This window comes from Rhipicephalus microplus, chromosome 7 (assembly GCF_043290135.1).
Source record: "Rhipicephalus microplus isolate Deutch F79 chromosome 7, USDA_Rmic, whole genome shotgun sequence".
NCBI classification, from domain to species: domain Eukaryota; kingdom Metazoa; phylum Arthropoda; class Arachnida; order Ixodida; family Ixodidae; genus Rhipicephalus; species Rhipicephalus microplus.
The window spans coordinates 78,668,939-78,680,478 of record NC_134706.1 but is presented as its reverse complement, the minus strand read 5'-3'; positions in this window follow the sequence as shown (position 1 = coordinate 78,680,478).

Below are 11,540 nucleotides of genomic sequence, written 5' to 3'. Positions count from 1 at the left end.
GTACCAGCTATTTACAAAGGTAATTGCTAACAGAGTAAAGAAAACATTAGAATTCAATCAACCAAAGAAACAAGCAGGATTTCGAACAAGCTACTCAACAATTGACCACATTCATACTATCAATCAAATAATAGAGAAATGCTCAGAGTATAACCAACCACTATACATAGCCTTCATAGATTACGAGAAGGCGTTTGATTCAGTAGAAATATCAGCCGTCATGCAGACACTGCGGAATCAAGGCGTAGATGAAGTATATATAAACATTCTAGAAGAAATCTACAGGGGATCAACTGCTACCATAGTGCTTCATAAAGAAAGCAACAGAATACCAATCAAGAATGGTGAAAGGCAAGGGGACACAATCTCCCCAATGCTATTTACCGTGTGCTTACAGGAGGTTTTCAGAAGCCTAGAATGGGAACAGTTAGGAATAAGAGTTAATGGAGAATACCTTAGTAACCTGCACTTCGCCGATGACATTGCATTGCTGAGTAACTCAGGGGACGAATTGCAACTCATGATTACGGAGTTACACAAGGAGAGCAGAAAGGTGGGTCTTAAAATTAATCTGCAGAAAACGAAAGTAATGTACAACAACCTCGGAAAGGAGCAGCGCTTCGAGATAGGTAATAATGCACTTGAAGTTGTAAAAGACTATGTCTACTTAGGGCAGGTAATAACCGCAGAGCCTAACCACGAGATTGAAGTAACTAGAAGAATAGGAATGGGGTGGAGCACATTCGGCAAGCACTCTCAAATTATGACAGGTAGATTGCCATTATCCCTTAATTGGAAGGTATATAACAGCTGTATCTTGCCGGTACTTAGCTACGGAGCAGAAACCTGGAGACTCACAAAGAGGGTTCAGCTTAAATTGAGGACGACGCAGCGAGCAATGGAAAGAAAAATGGTAGGTGTAACCTTAAAAGACAAGAAGAGAGCGGAGTGGATAAGGGGACAAAGGGGGTTAAGGATATCATAGTTTAAATAAAGAAGAGGAAATGGACATGGGCCGGGCATTTAGCACGTAGACAGGATAACCGCTGGCCATTAAGGGTAACTAACTGGATTCCCAGAGAAGGAAAGCGGGTTAGGGGGAGACAGAAGGTTAGGTGGGCAGATGAGATTAAGAAGTTTGTAGGTATAAATTGGCAGCACCAAACACAGGACCGGGTTAACTAGCGGAACATGGGAGAGGCTTTTGTCCTGCAGTGGACGTAGGCAGGCTGATGATGATGATGATAAAGAACCCCAGGTGGTGAAAATTTTCAGACCCCTACACTACGGCATCTCTCATAATATTATGGTGGTTTTGGGACGTTAAACTCCACATACCAATCAATGTTCCCTCCCCATTTAGCTGTCATCGATTCTCAGACAAACCAAGCCTGCAGTGTTCGAGAAGCTTCAGGACTGCACTAGATCATTTTGTTAAAATTACGCCCACTTCGCCAACATAACAGATGGTTCTCGATCCTACTCCGCTGCTACTGATAACGCTAGAATATTCGAGGGCACGTGTATAAATGCCGACACGCCTCTCCACTTGTCAGTTGATCCATCGTCAAAGATCTGTTTTCCGCTATCAGCGCCCACGTATGGCTGTAATCTAACCTTCAGTTTTATGGCTGCAAGTTTGGCCGAATCAGCTGTTTCATCAGAGCATCGAGTCTGCTCCCTTTGTCCACGTCATGACAACGTGACAATATATACGCAGAGCAATGTTCTCCGCTGACGCTTTGACTATACCTCAAGTGCACTACCTTTGGGCGGAGCTTTTGTCTTGGCGTAGCGGGTAAAGTAGCCGGCATCTATGACGATCCATTTGTTTCCCAAAGATGTCATCGGCAACGGCCCAAGTAAGTTCATACCGATTTACTGGAACAGTCGGCGAGGTGGATCAATGGGCTGCAGAAGTCCTGCTAGCCTTGTTGACGGTGTTTTGCGTCGCTGACAATCCTGGCATGTCCTCACGTAATGAGTGAAGTCGGCTCTAAGGCGTGGTCAGTACTAGCTTTCTTGTATCCCCGTGGATGCGCGGGAAACACCGAGGTGTCGTGCAGTGGGATTACCGTGCGGGGCCTGGAGGAGATCTCGTCGCAAAGCTGAAGGCACCACAAGAATGTACTTGGCTGGAAGCGGTGAGAAATTTTTCTCTTAGAGAAGGCCGTCTCGCTGCAAAAAAGACGCAACTGCCCGGTTGAATATTTTCGGAACAGCAGCCTTGTCCTCATAATAATCTAATAGGCCTCTAAGTTCTGGCTCGACTCGCTGTCTTTCAGCGAAGTCGTCAGCAGGTATCGTTCCCAAGAAGCAGACGTCATCCAGGTGGCATAGCAGAGGTTAGTCGATGGGGGCACGAGACAGGCAGTCCGTGTTGGAGTGTTTTCTGCCGAATTTGTAAACGACGGTAACGTTCAGTTTCTGAGGTCTGCGGCTCCATCGTGCTAGGCGACCTGAAATCTCGTTCAAGGTAGGTAGCCAACACAAGGCATGGTGGTAGCTCACAACTTTGATGGGCCCACCATAAAAGTGTGGGCGAAACTTTGACGTAGCCCAGATAATGGCAAGAGACTTCTTTTATATTCTGGAGCAATTAGTTTATGTTTTGAAGAGCAACCAGCTAGCGTAACTAATAACCCTTTCCACTCCGTCATTCCTCTGCACAAGAACGGCGCTGAGGCCTACACTCGTTGCGTCGCAGCTTCTCCACCCGTACTTTTGCGCAACGCAGAGAATTTTGGCATACGATTTGTACTGCTGTTAAAATTGATGGCTTCGTGGAACTGACTATGCACACCGACGCAGACGCCTGTTGGCGTATGAGGTATTCGTAAAAGACAGGATTTTCTCTCGCGTGGGAAAACGCAAAATACAGCGCATAAAGTGAAATTAGCTGAAACATCTCACTTGTGCGCGCTGCGACGTGCCTTGGAGCACTTCATGTATAGGATAAAAATGTAGGTTTTGTATATCACATACGACATACGGATGCAATCATGTAACTATATTGAACGGCAATAGGATGCCCGCTATTAAGCTCCATAATCACTGCTTCATTGCCAAAAGCGTTTATGCTGTATTTCTATTATTATTCTTAAATTTCGTCCCTAGTACATGCAGGAACAGTACGCAGAGGCGCACACGTTTTCAATGCAGTGGTTTTGTATCTCCATCGTCTGTGTGCATCCGGGCATATGTCTGAGACTGCCCGGGTTCGAATGCTTTTTGTACATTTATACGCTGTGCCTGCCAGTATTAGCATGATGTTTTCATCTCTCGCTCGGCCAGCTGGCTCGGATATAAACATGCCTGTTCCGCTGCATCACACATCTTTTGGGTCACAAACGCCCTCGTTTAGAACTTGCAATCCGGCATGGTCCAATTGATTTGCGAGGTTACCAGTCAATGTAGCTGCCTGGGCTGTGTCTTGGTCTTGCTGTAAGGACGTGTGGTCTCTATTAGGTAGTCATCTGATACGGCCGCGTTGTGGCCTTGTTTTTTATGGAAAGTTTTGAATTTTGTTAACTCCTATACACCGCTTACGGATCGCTGAAATCCACTCTTAAGAGCGGCATTGTTTGAAAAAGAGCGTCTACTTAGCGCAAAATCTACTGAGAGTGTTTAGTGAATACAAATGTAGTTGGAACGTAGAAAAAGAATAATCGCAATCTAGGTTGGCAGTGAGCGTATAGAAAAACAGCGCTTGATTGTCGTCGTAACGTTGTTGTGTTACCGCGAGATCAGAGCGTTGTGTTCTGATGAAGTGTGACGGCTGTGTGTAAGTAAATTTTACCATTGGCTCATTCCTGCTTCTCGTTGCCGGCCCAACCATAAAAAAAAATAAACTCAATGCCCCTCATACATTTGTTTAAGACTGCTAGAAGGCTGAAGCCACATTCTTTTATTTCTTGGTCTATATACTGAACCTCTCGTTCTCCACCCCCGCCATCACCTTCAAAACTTTCTGCACCGAATGTGTTTGTGGATTGCCTCAAGAATCTCACCCATTAGAAGCCTTCTTCACTGAACCTGGTTTTGTACTGCCTCCAGCACAGCGCACCCTAGACCATGCACCAATTAGGTGTGAAGATATCATTATGTGACACCATACTTAGAAGTGTGGCAGCTTGGGCTAGTTGGTATGGCATGACGATAGTTATAGCGCGAGACCAAAACGACGACACAGTCTTTCGTGTCCTTCTTGTCTCTGTGTCGTCGTTTTGGTCTCGCGCTATAACTATCGTCATACCATACTTACGTCGTACGTCTTGTGACGTAAAAATGACGTCACATATTTTGGTACTCTAAGTCGATTTGGTGGCGCCACACGTCATCTAATTGTAATCTTTGAAGCTCGACCAATGATCAAAACCAAAGGAGCAATTGTGAAATTCAGTTGAATTAGCAAATACAGAGATCAGAATAACTGAAGCTGCGCGGCCTTTCCATGGCGCTCGTGCAGTCTGCAAGCGCGAGTGATTTACGCGCGAGGCGCCGAAATCAGCGTGAGAAAAGTTCAGAATAAACCTTCGACTAGTACACTATGCTTCGACTAAACACGTAAATGATCACACATGTCAACGGGACTTTTGTGAGAAGAGACAACTGGTGGACTGGATAAACCGCTTAGAACACAAATTAAGAGAGAAAGTATTATATATCCACTTGCAAACTTGGCGGGCAAAATGCCATGTGTGCTTCCGTCTGGTGGAAGGGAGACCCAACTTGTGCCCCGTCACCGGAGCGGGGTTGATAGATGGCGCCAAGTGCATAGTATATTTTTGGTGCTGTGCGGCTGTCCGCCAGTTTTCAAGAGTAGAGTTACAATATACAGCATACTCGATCACAAAGGTAGAACTTAGTTTTTTTTTTTCGAAGTCTGATGTCAGTATGACACTTAAAAGACAATTAGACGGGCGTGTTGCTATAAACCACAATGATAGGTGGCGAATCTAATTGTAGGTATCACAATGGTATGCAGACGTAAATTTTCAGTTGGCCCCGCCGCGGTGGTCTAGTGGCTTAAGTACTCTGCTGCTGACCCGCAGGTAGCGGGATCGAATCCCGGCTGCGGCGGCTTCATTTCCAATGGAGGCTTCGTGAAGAAGTGTTAAACGATTTCCGTGATTCAAGCAGCTAAGCTGTGGCCTTTTTCGCTTTGAACGCGTTTAATGTAGCTGCGAAACGAGTCAGAGTGTCTGCCGAAAAAGATTTTTAGTGAGCCAACGTGCAGTCATCTTCGCATTTTCCGCCCTTGACAAAGTGCGTGGGCATGGCGCCATGTGTGCACATCGTGAAGAGGTACCCTAGAAAAGGTGAGTTGTTATGAAGTTCATTGAGTATTCTCACATCTCGCCTACAACTCAGACAAGCGCAATGACGCGCACTTGTCTAGCTTTTGCTAAAGACATACGGTGCCAACTGCGTGGAATGCCGCGCATGACTTACGGCAACCAACCGCCCTCCTTTGTAGAGCGATACCAAGGGCAAATGGTCCTTTTTCAATAATAATTATCTTGGCGTGACCTTTCATAAAGCTATCCAATAGCTCTTTTGTCACAGTAACATTGTGTTCAGAACCGTGATTTCTGCACCCTTCTACTCTTATCAGAATCATTTGCGAATTTATATTTATGACAAATATATTTTTCAAGAACCTGAAACTTCAATAACTGCAACCCACGCATACTTTGATCTCCTTAGTCCTCGCTTTCCCCACATGTGCTTCCCTGCGCGGTGTGTATTGAGTGATGTAACTGAATATGTGAGAACGCTACAATACCTGCAAGCATCGCTTCCGCAACAATTTATTACAATTACCGCATCTTGTTTTCAGTAAAACTGCCGGTCTCTGCCATCAATCGATTCGCGTACCAGCAACTCGGCGTACTTTCGACTTCCAACAGAAGAAGAGACGTCCTATAGTGCAACGCGAAAGAACATCATCGAAGCAAAATAATTTTCACCCTCTTTGTGCTGCAGACAGCTGGAAAAGGCTTGCAGCTCCACGTAAATAAATGTCGCAAATTCTTATGTGTATCATCCCGAAAAGTCAGACGTCATACGCACAAAAAATTTTAGCTTTAACGCAGTAGATACAATATTTCCTCGCGAAAGTGCTTGTCTCAAACGCGAAAGGGAAATGTTGGGTTGCTTCCCCATTGTCGGCTTTAACGAACGTGCATTTCGTGGCTTCTTGGGATATCGGTATTCATAGAAACTAGCATCAAGAGGAGAAGGAGAGGCCGCATCATGGGTTTCTTTACTACTCAAGGGTTGGATAGAACATGCTTGTTGCAATCCGGCGGCATTGGGAACGAAACATCGTGCGTTGTGCAATTAAAGCTAATGATTGACTGATTTCTGGGGTTTAACGTCCCAGAACCACCATATGATTATGAGAGATGCCGTAGCGGAGGGCTCCGGAAATTTTGACCACCTGGGGTTCTTTAACAGCACCCAAATCTGAGCACACGTGCCTACAACATTTCCGCCTCCATCGGAAATGCAGCCGCCGCACCTGGGATTCGATCCCACGACCTGCGGGTCAGCAGCCGTGTACCTTAGCCACTAGACCACCGCGGCGGGGCAATTAAAGCTAATGAATACTATACGTACAGATCTGCGAAGTACGTCTTAATCCCAATGCGGAACGCAGAATCGGCGGATACTCAGATACTAAAAATAATAATAATTAAAAACGCCCGCTGAGTGAACTGCATAGCGAATACTAAACGCAGAGTCGTTTCGCCAATTTCTGTTTTATTTGTCGCCAATTTCAGTTTTATTCGCCATGACGCTTTGAAAGGGCTTGTTCACACTATGATCATTCGAATGCGCGTGGCCCTGTGGTATCGAGCGGTAAACTCGCTCAATTTGTAAAGTTGTTTTTCTCTAAATAAAACACTCCCATCATTTCTATTCAATTCATTTTTATCTCACTTACTGCGTAAAGCAGATAGCTTGACGATGGCTTTACCGCGTTTAAGCAACACGTTATGACAATGAAAATGAAAGCCGGGACACAGGACACAACATAGACAAGTGTAGTGCTCTAGCATGAAAAAGTAAACTATGACGAGCATAGTTATAGTTCGTTCCATGTGCCCATTAATTTTTTTTTTGTCAACGAGTGCATTCATGAGTTATTTTGTTCATCAGCAGAAACAATTTACAAAAATGTTATACTGCTTTATTGTTCAGCAGCAAATCAGTAATATCCTGCTTAGCTCGCGCAGACAGTGTTTCGCTCGTTTTCATCAATAATATATTAATTTTATCAGAAGATGTGCTGTATTGTCACTGTGCAAGTGTACGCGCTAAGAGGCAGATGGATTTATTCCCGTAGTTTTTGCAATGTCAGAATTTCAGTCCGAAAGAGTATTCGAATTACGAAAGCTAAAAGCAAATGGAATAGAATTTTCTTTCATATAATTTTAAGTATATGAATTGTAAAACTGCTCAACAGCAAAAACATTTTAACAACTAAATAAAAAACAGATAGGTTAAACAGCCTGTGTATTGTACAACTCAAAAGTTTGGCAGTGGGAAATATACAGTTATTTATTGATGTCATGCAGGAAGAATAAATTCTAGGTATGTTCGGGAAGAGGGGATTGGCATAATATAGGCACTCTGATTGCAGTTATAAGCTTGGCCTCCAGATTCATCCTAGGTCTAATGCTGCCCTACTTAGACGGATGAGGCTCTTTTTTTTTCCAACAGTCCATGACCTTCCCCTTGACCTCCCCCGCCCACTGCATCACAGTCAGAGACCTTAAAGGGTACATATGCTTTTAAGTGGCGGCGGATGTCACGTGGCCCTCACTTGCACCACTCTGCACTCATAAAGAGCCTGTGTACAATGTCCCGCAGTGTACGGCATCGTCCACAGATATTTTCCAGGATGAACACTGACAAGCCATCGCTTTGTTGAGGTCTTTCATGACCACACTGCGCAAACTCCTCAACTCAATGACAACTCCATCAGCTCATGACAAGCTTTGGATTCCTTGAGGCCAGTTCTTGCAAGACTTTTGTGAACATTTCGTTTTCTAGTCTACAATTAGACAACGGCACAGGAAGTGGTCTCTACCACGTCCTAGTTGTGGCTGTCGGAGGGTGCGTGGTGAACGCTGACGCATGCGCGCGTATCACATGTTCTCTCCTTCCTTCTATATTATTTTCCTCTCCCTCTCCCTCCACGTAGAGTAACAAAGCGGGTACAAGCTGGTAACCTCCCTGCGTTTTCTTTGCCTCCATGTCGTGCTTCGTCTATGTAGAAGAGCTACAAGGAGAGATATTCGGTGTTGATTCATCTTCCAAAGCGCGCTTTGTAAACAGGGACGTGGGATGGAAAAGACGGTACAGGATGCAACGAGCGCCGCGCCCTGAGTCGCTCTTGTGGTGTCCTGTTCTGTGTTTTTCGTCCCGCGTACGTGTTTACAAAGCCCACTTTTGACGATGAATTTTCGCCGCTGCACTGCCAAACTTGTGCTGGCTCTGCGAAATTGCAGTAAGCGGGATCTGCTTACTAAAACTAATTTCTATATTTGTCCATCTCAATCCCCTTGCCCCAGTGTAGGATAGCAAACCGGACGCTGTTCTGGTTATCTTTCCCGCATTTTCTTCATCTACCTCTTCCTTCTCTATTTGTGCATCGAATATTGCGAAATCAATCGAAAATATTTTTAGACTTTTCAACGAATCTGTTCAAAAGTGTTGTTCTGTTGTTGTTTTTAGAATAGTAAAAGTGTCTTCGAATTGGAGTACATTACTGAACTGTTAGAATCGGCTATGATAAATTCCGAATATCTTAACACACCCGATTCCTTCTCTTCTTTGATTTGAGGTGAAATAGCGCAAGTGTTATTTACGTGCACGCTGTTATGTCACATTTCTCGCGATAAGAGCCCATAGATTAACGCTTCACCTGCCCATTTTATTCGTTCGTTGTGCGTAGTGTTAGTTGATAAATTAGAAACTGACAAAGTTTTATTCTCTTGATATCTGCATATTGCATAAAATTATACAAATTCGCAATCATAAATCTGGGAATTCAAAGTTTGCCAAACTAGCTCTCAACCGCTTTTTGATGTCCCACTCCATTTACTGTCCTAACATCAGTTCTGTCCCCCACCTCCTCTCAACTGAAAAAAAAAAACAAACAAACAAAAAAAAAACCCGTTTCTGGACAGCCATTCTGGTCAAAGCCCCGCGAGTTACTTTGGGAAAGGGAAAGCTTTTTTCTCTTTCTCTTGTTTGTCCACGTATAAGCACTCCCCCTTTTAAAAATATCAGTGCGCGCTGTAGTCGTACCATTTACATCTGCATTCGCGTTTCATTACTATTAAGTACAGATCAGATTACATGGCCTGGAACTTTTCGTTGTTCTTCTGTGGGCTCCCATTTTCAACCGCCAGCTGACCTTCTATTAAACTACAGCCCTGATAAGGTCCCTCCTCATGCATGTAAAAGTGAACTTTTAAACTGACCAGGCATCGAAGCGCAGCAATATGAATCATCAAAAGCCTTGAAATTGTTCCAACTTCGCGTCTCAAACGCTCGTCGCTGCTTCCATCTCGCGGAAGAACTACTTAACAGGTTCAGCGCCACGCACATCGCGGTGGTAGATGGCGCCAACACACAACATTGGGTGTCGGATTTGTCTAGGCGCACTGTTTGGAATGATGAGCTCTCCTAAGCATTTCTGAACGCTGATCAGTTCATGCTTTCCTTTCGCGCCTTCAAGAGATCGTTCTTTTACAAATCTGGTACGGCGCATTCTATATACATACTAGCAAAACAGAACCTCATGTGCTAGCTTGTTATCTCATAAACGCTAATGTACGATTTCACTGAATGTTCACGTGCGTCATTCAGTACACAACTCTTCAATCGCTCCGGAACACCATCGCGAGTTCTACGAAATATATTAACCTGGGCAGTACTACGATGTGGTTTGTAATAAAGACTACCCCATCATAGACTGCTTATAAAGCATAACATAGCAAGAGAAATATAACGCTTAAAACTAGCGAATTCATTTCACAGTCTCAGAACTGTTATTTCTCCCTATGCTAAGCCTTGCATCAGCCGGTAAAGCGATATCAAGTTTTCCATCGGTTTATTCGTATAAATGGAAGTTTTATTGTACATCTTACTTGTATATAAAAAACAAATACAATTGCAAACAGTATGTACATCGCACAAGCGAACTCTAAAACACCCATTTGCTCTGTGTATCCGAATGTACATAAGCTTCATAACAATAGACTCAACTGGATTGTTCACATGTCACAGTATATTACGCATTCATGCCTCTTGAGTGGGAACTTAGCTTGTGTGGCTGCAACAAGTGTTGAATTATTTACAGTATGAGGTACTCTACTATCAAAGGGAGAGCAATAAGCTCTCCCAGGTGCGAGGCTTAATGATACATAAATTGTGTATTGCACCTTCGTGTGTTTAGAAAAAAAAAATGTTTAACGGTTTAGAGTACTTTGTACTCTACTGTGAAAGAGCAGAAAGCCATCCTGTCGGATATATATATATATATATATATATATATATATATATATATATATATATATATATATATATATATATATATATATATATATATATATATATATATATATATATGGGATATGGCACAATGGGAGCGTTGTCAACAAGGATAAATATATTTATTTCCCAACAGTTTCGGGAGGCGTATAACTCATCCCCTGATGAAGGGAGGAACCCTCCCGAAACTGTTGGGAAATAAATATATTTATTATATATTTATCCTTGTTGACAACGCTCCCGTTATGCCACACCTTCCCGAAGACTAACTGGCCCATTGAATTATTACTCCCACAATATATATATATATATATATATATATATATATATATATATATATATATATATATATATATATATATATATACAGAAAGTGTGTCACGATTTTGAGTATTTCGTACTCAACTATGGGACAGCAGTGCGCCGTCCCAACCAAGGACGTTACATTTCAAGACCGTCTAAGAACTAAAACGACAGTCTGTCCACAATGGCACTAGATCTCATTTCGCATAACCCTCACAACTTGCCAAAGTACAAATGCTATTTCGCGTACTTGTTTATAATGAATTTAGGCTGAGCACTACTATACAAGCACGACACACTACGGCGTTTTATCCTGATCATATACTCTAACCTAATCTTGTGGTTGTTGCATTCGAGAGGCCTGCTTTGTGGCAAAGTGGCACAGCAACAACATAAGTTGGCTTTTTCGGACCTTTTAACCGGCACGGTAGCCTATTGATTACGTTCAAGCAGGTTTAAAAAAAATGCTGGAGCTGTGGCGCAGAGCCCACGCTCAACAGTTTCTCCCGAGACCTCCCCACCGAGTTGGCTCGCGATGTCAGACGCTTGCATCAACGCGGCGTTGAGCGTCGGTTGTTGGAGCGCGTTCACCGGGGCGAACGCCACTTTCGGCGGGCGTTTTTAAACATTGGCTTCGGCTTCGACGTCTGTGAGAGCCTGTGGTT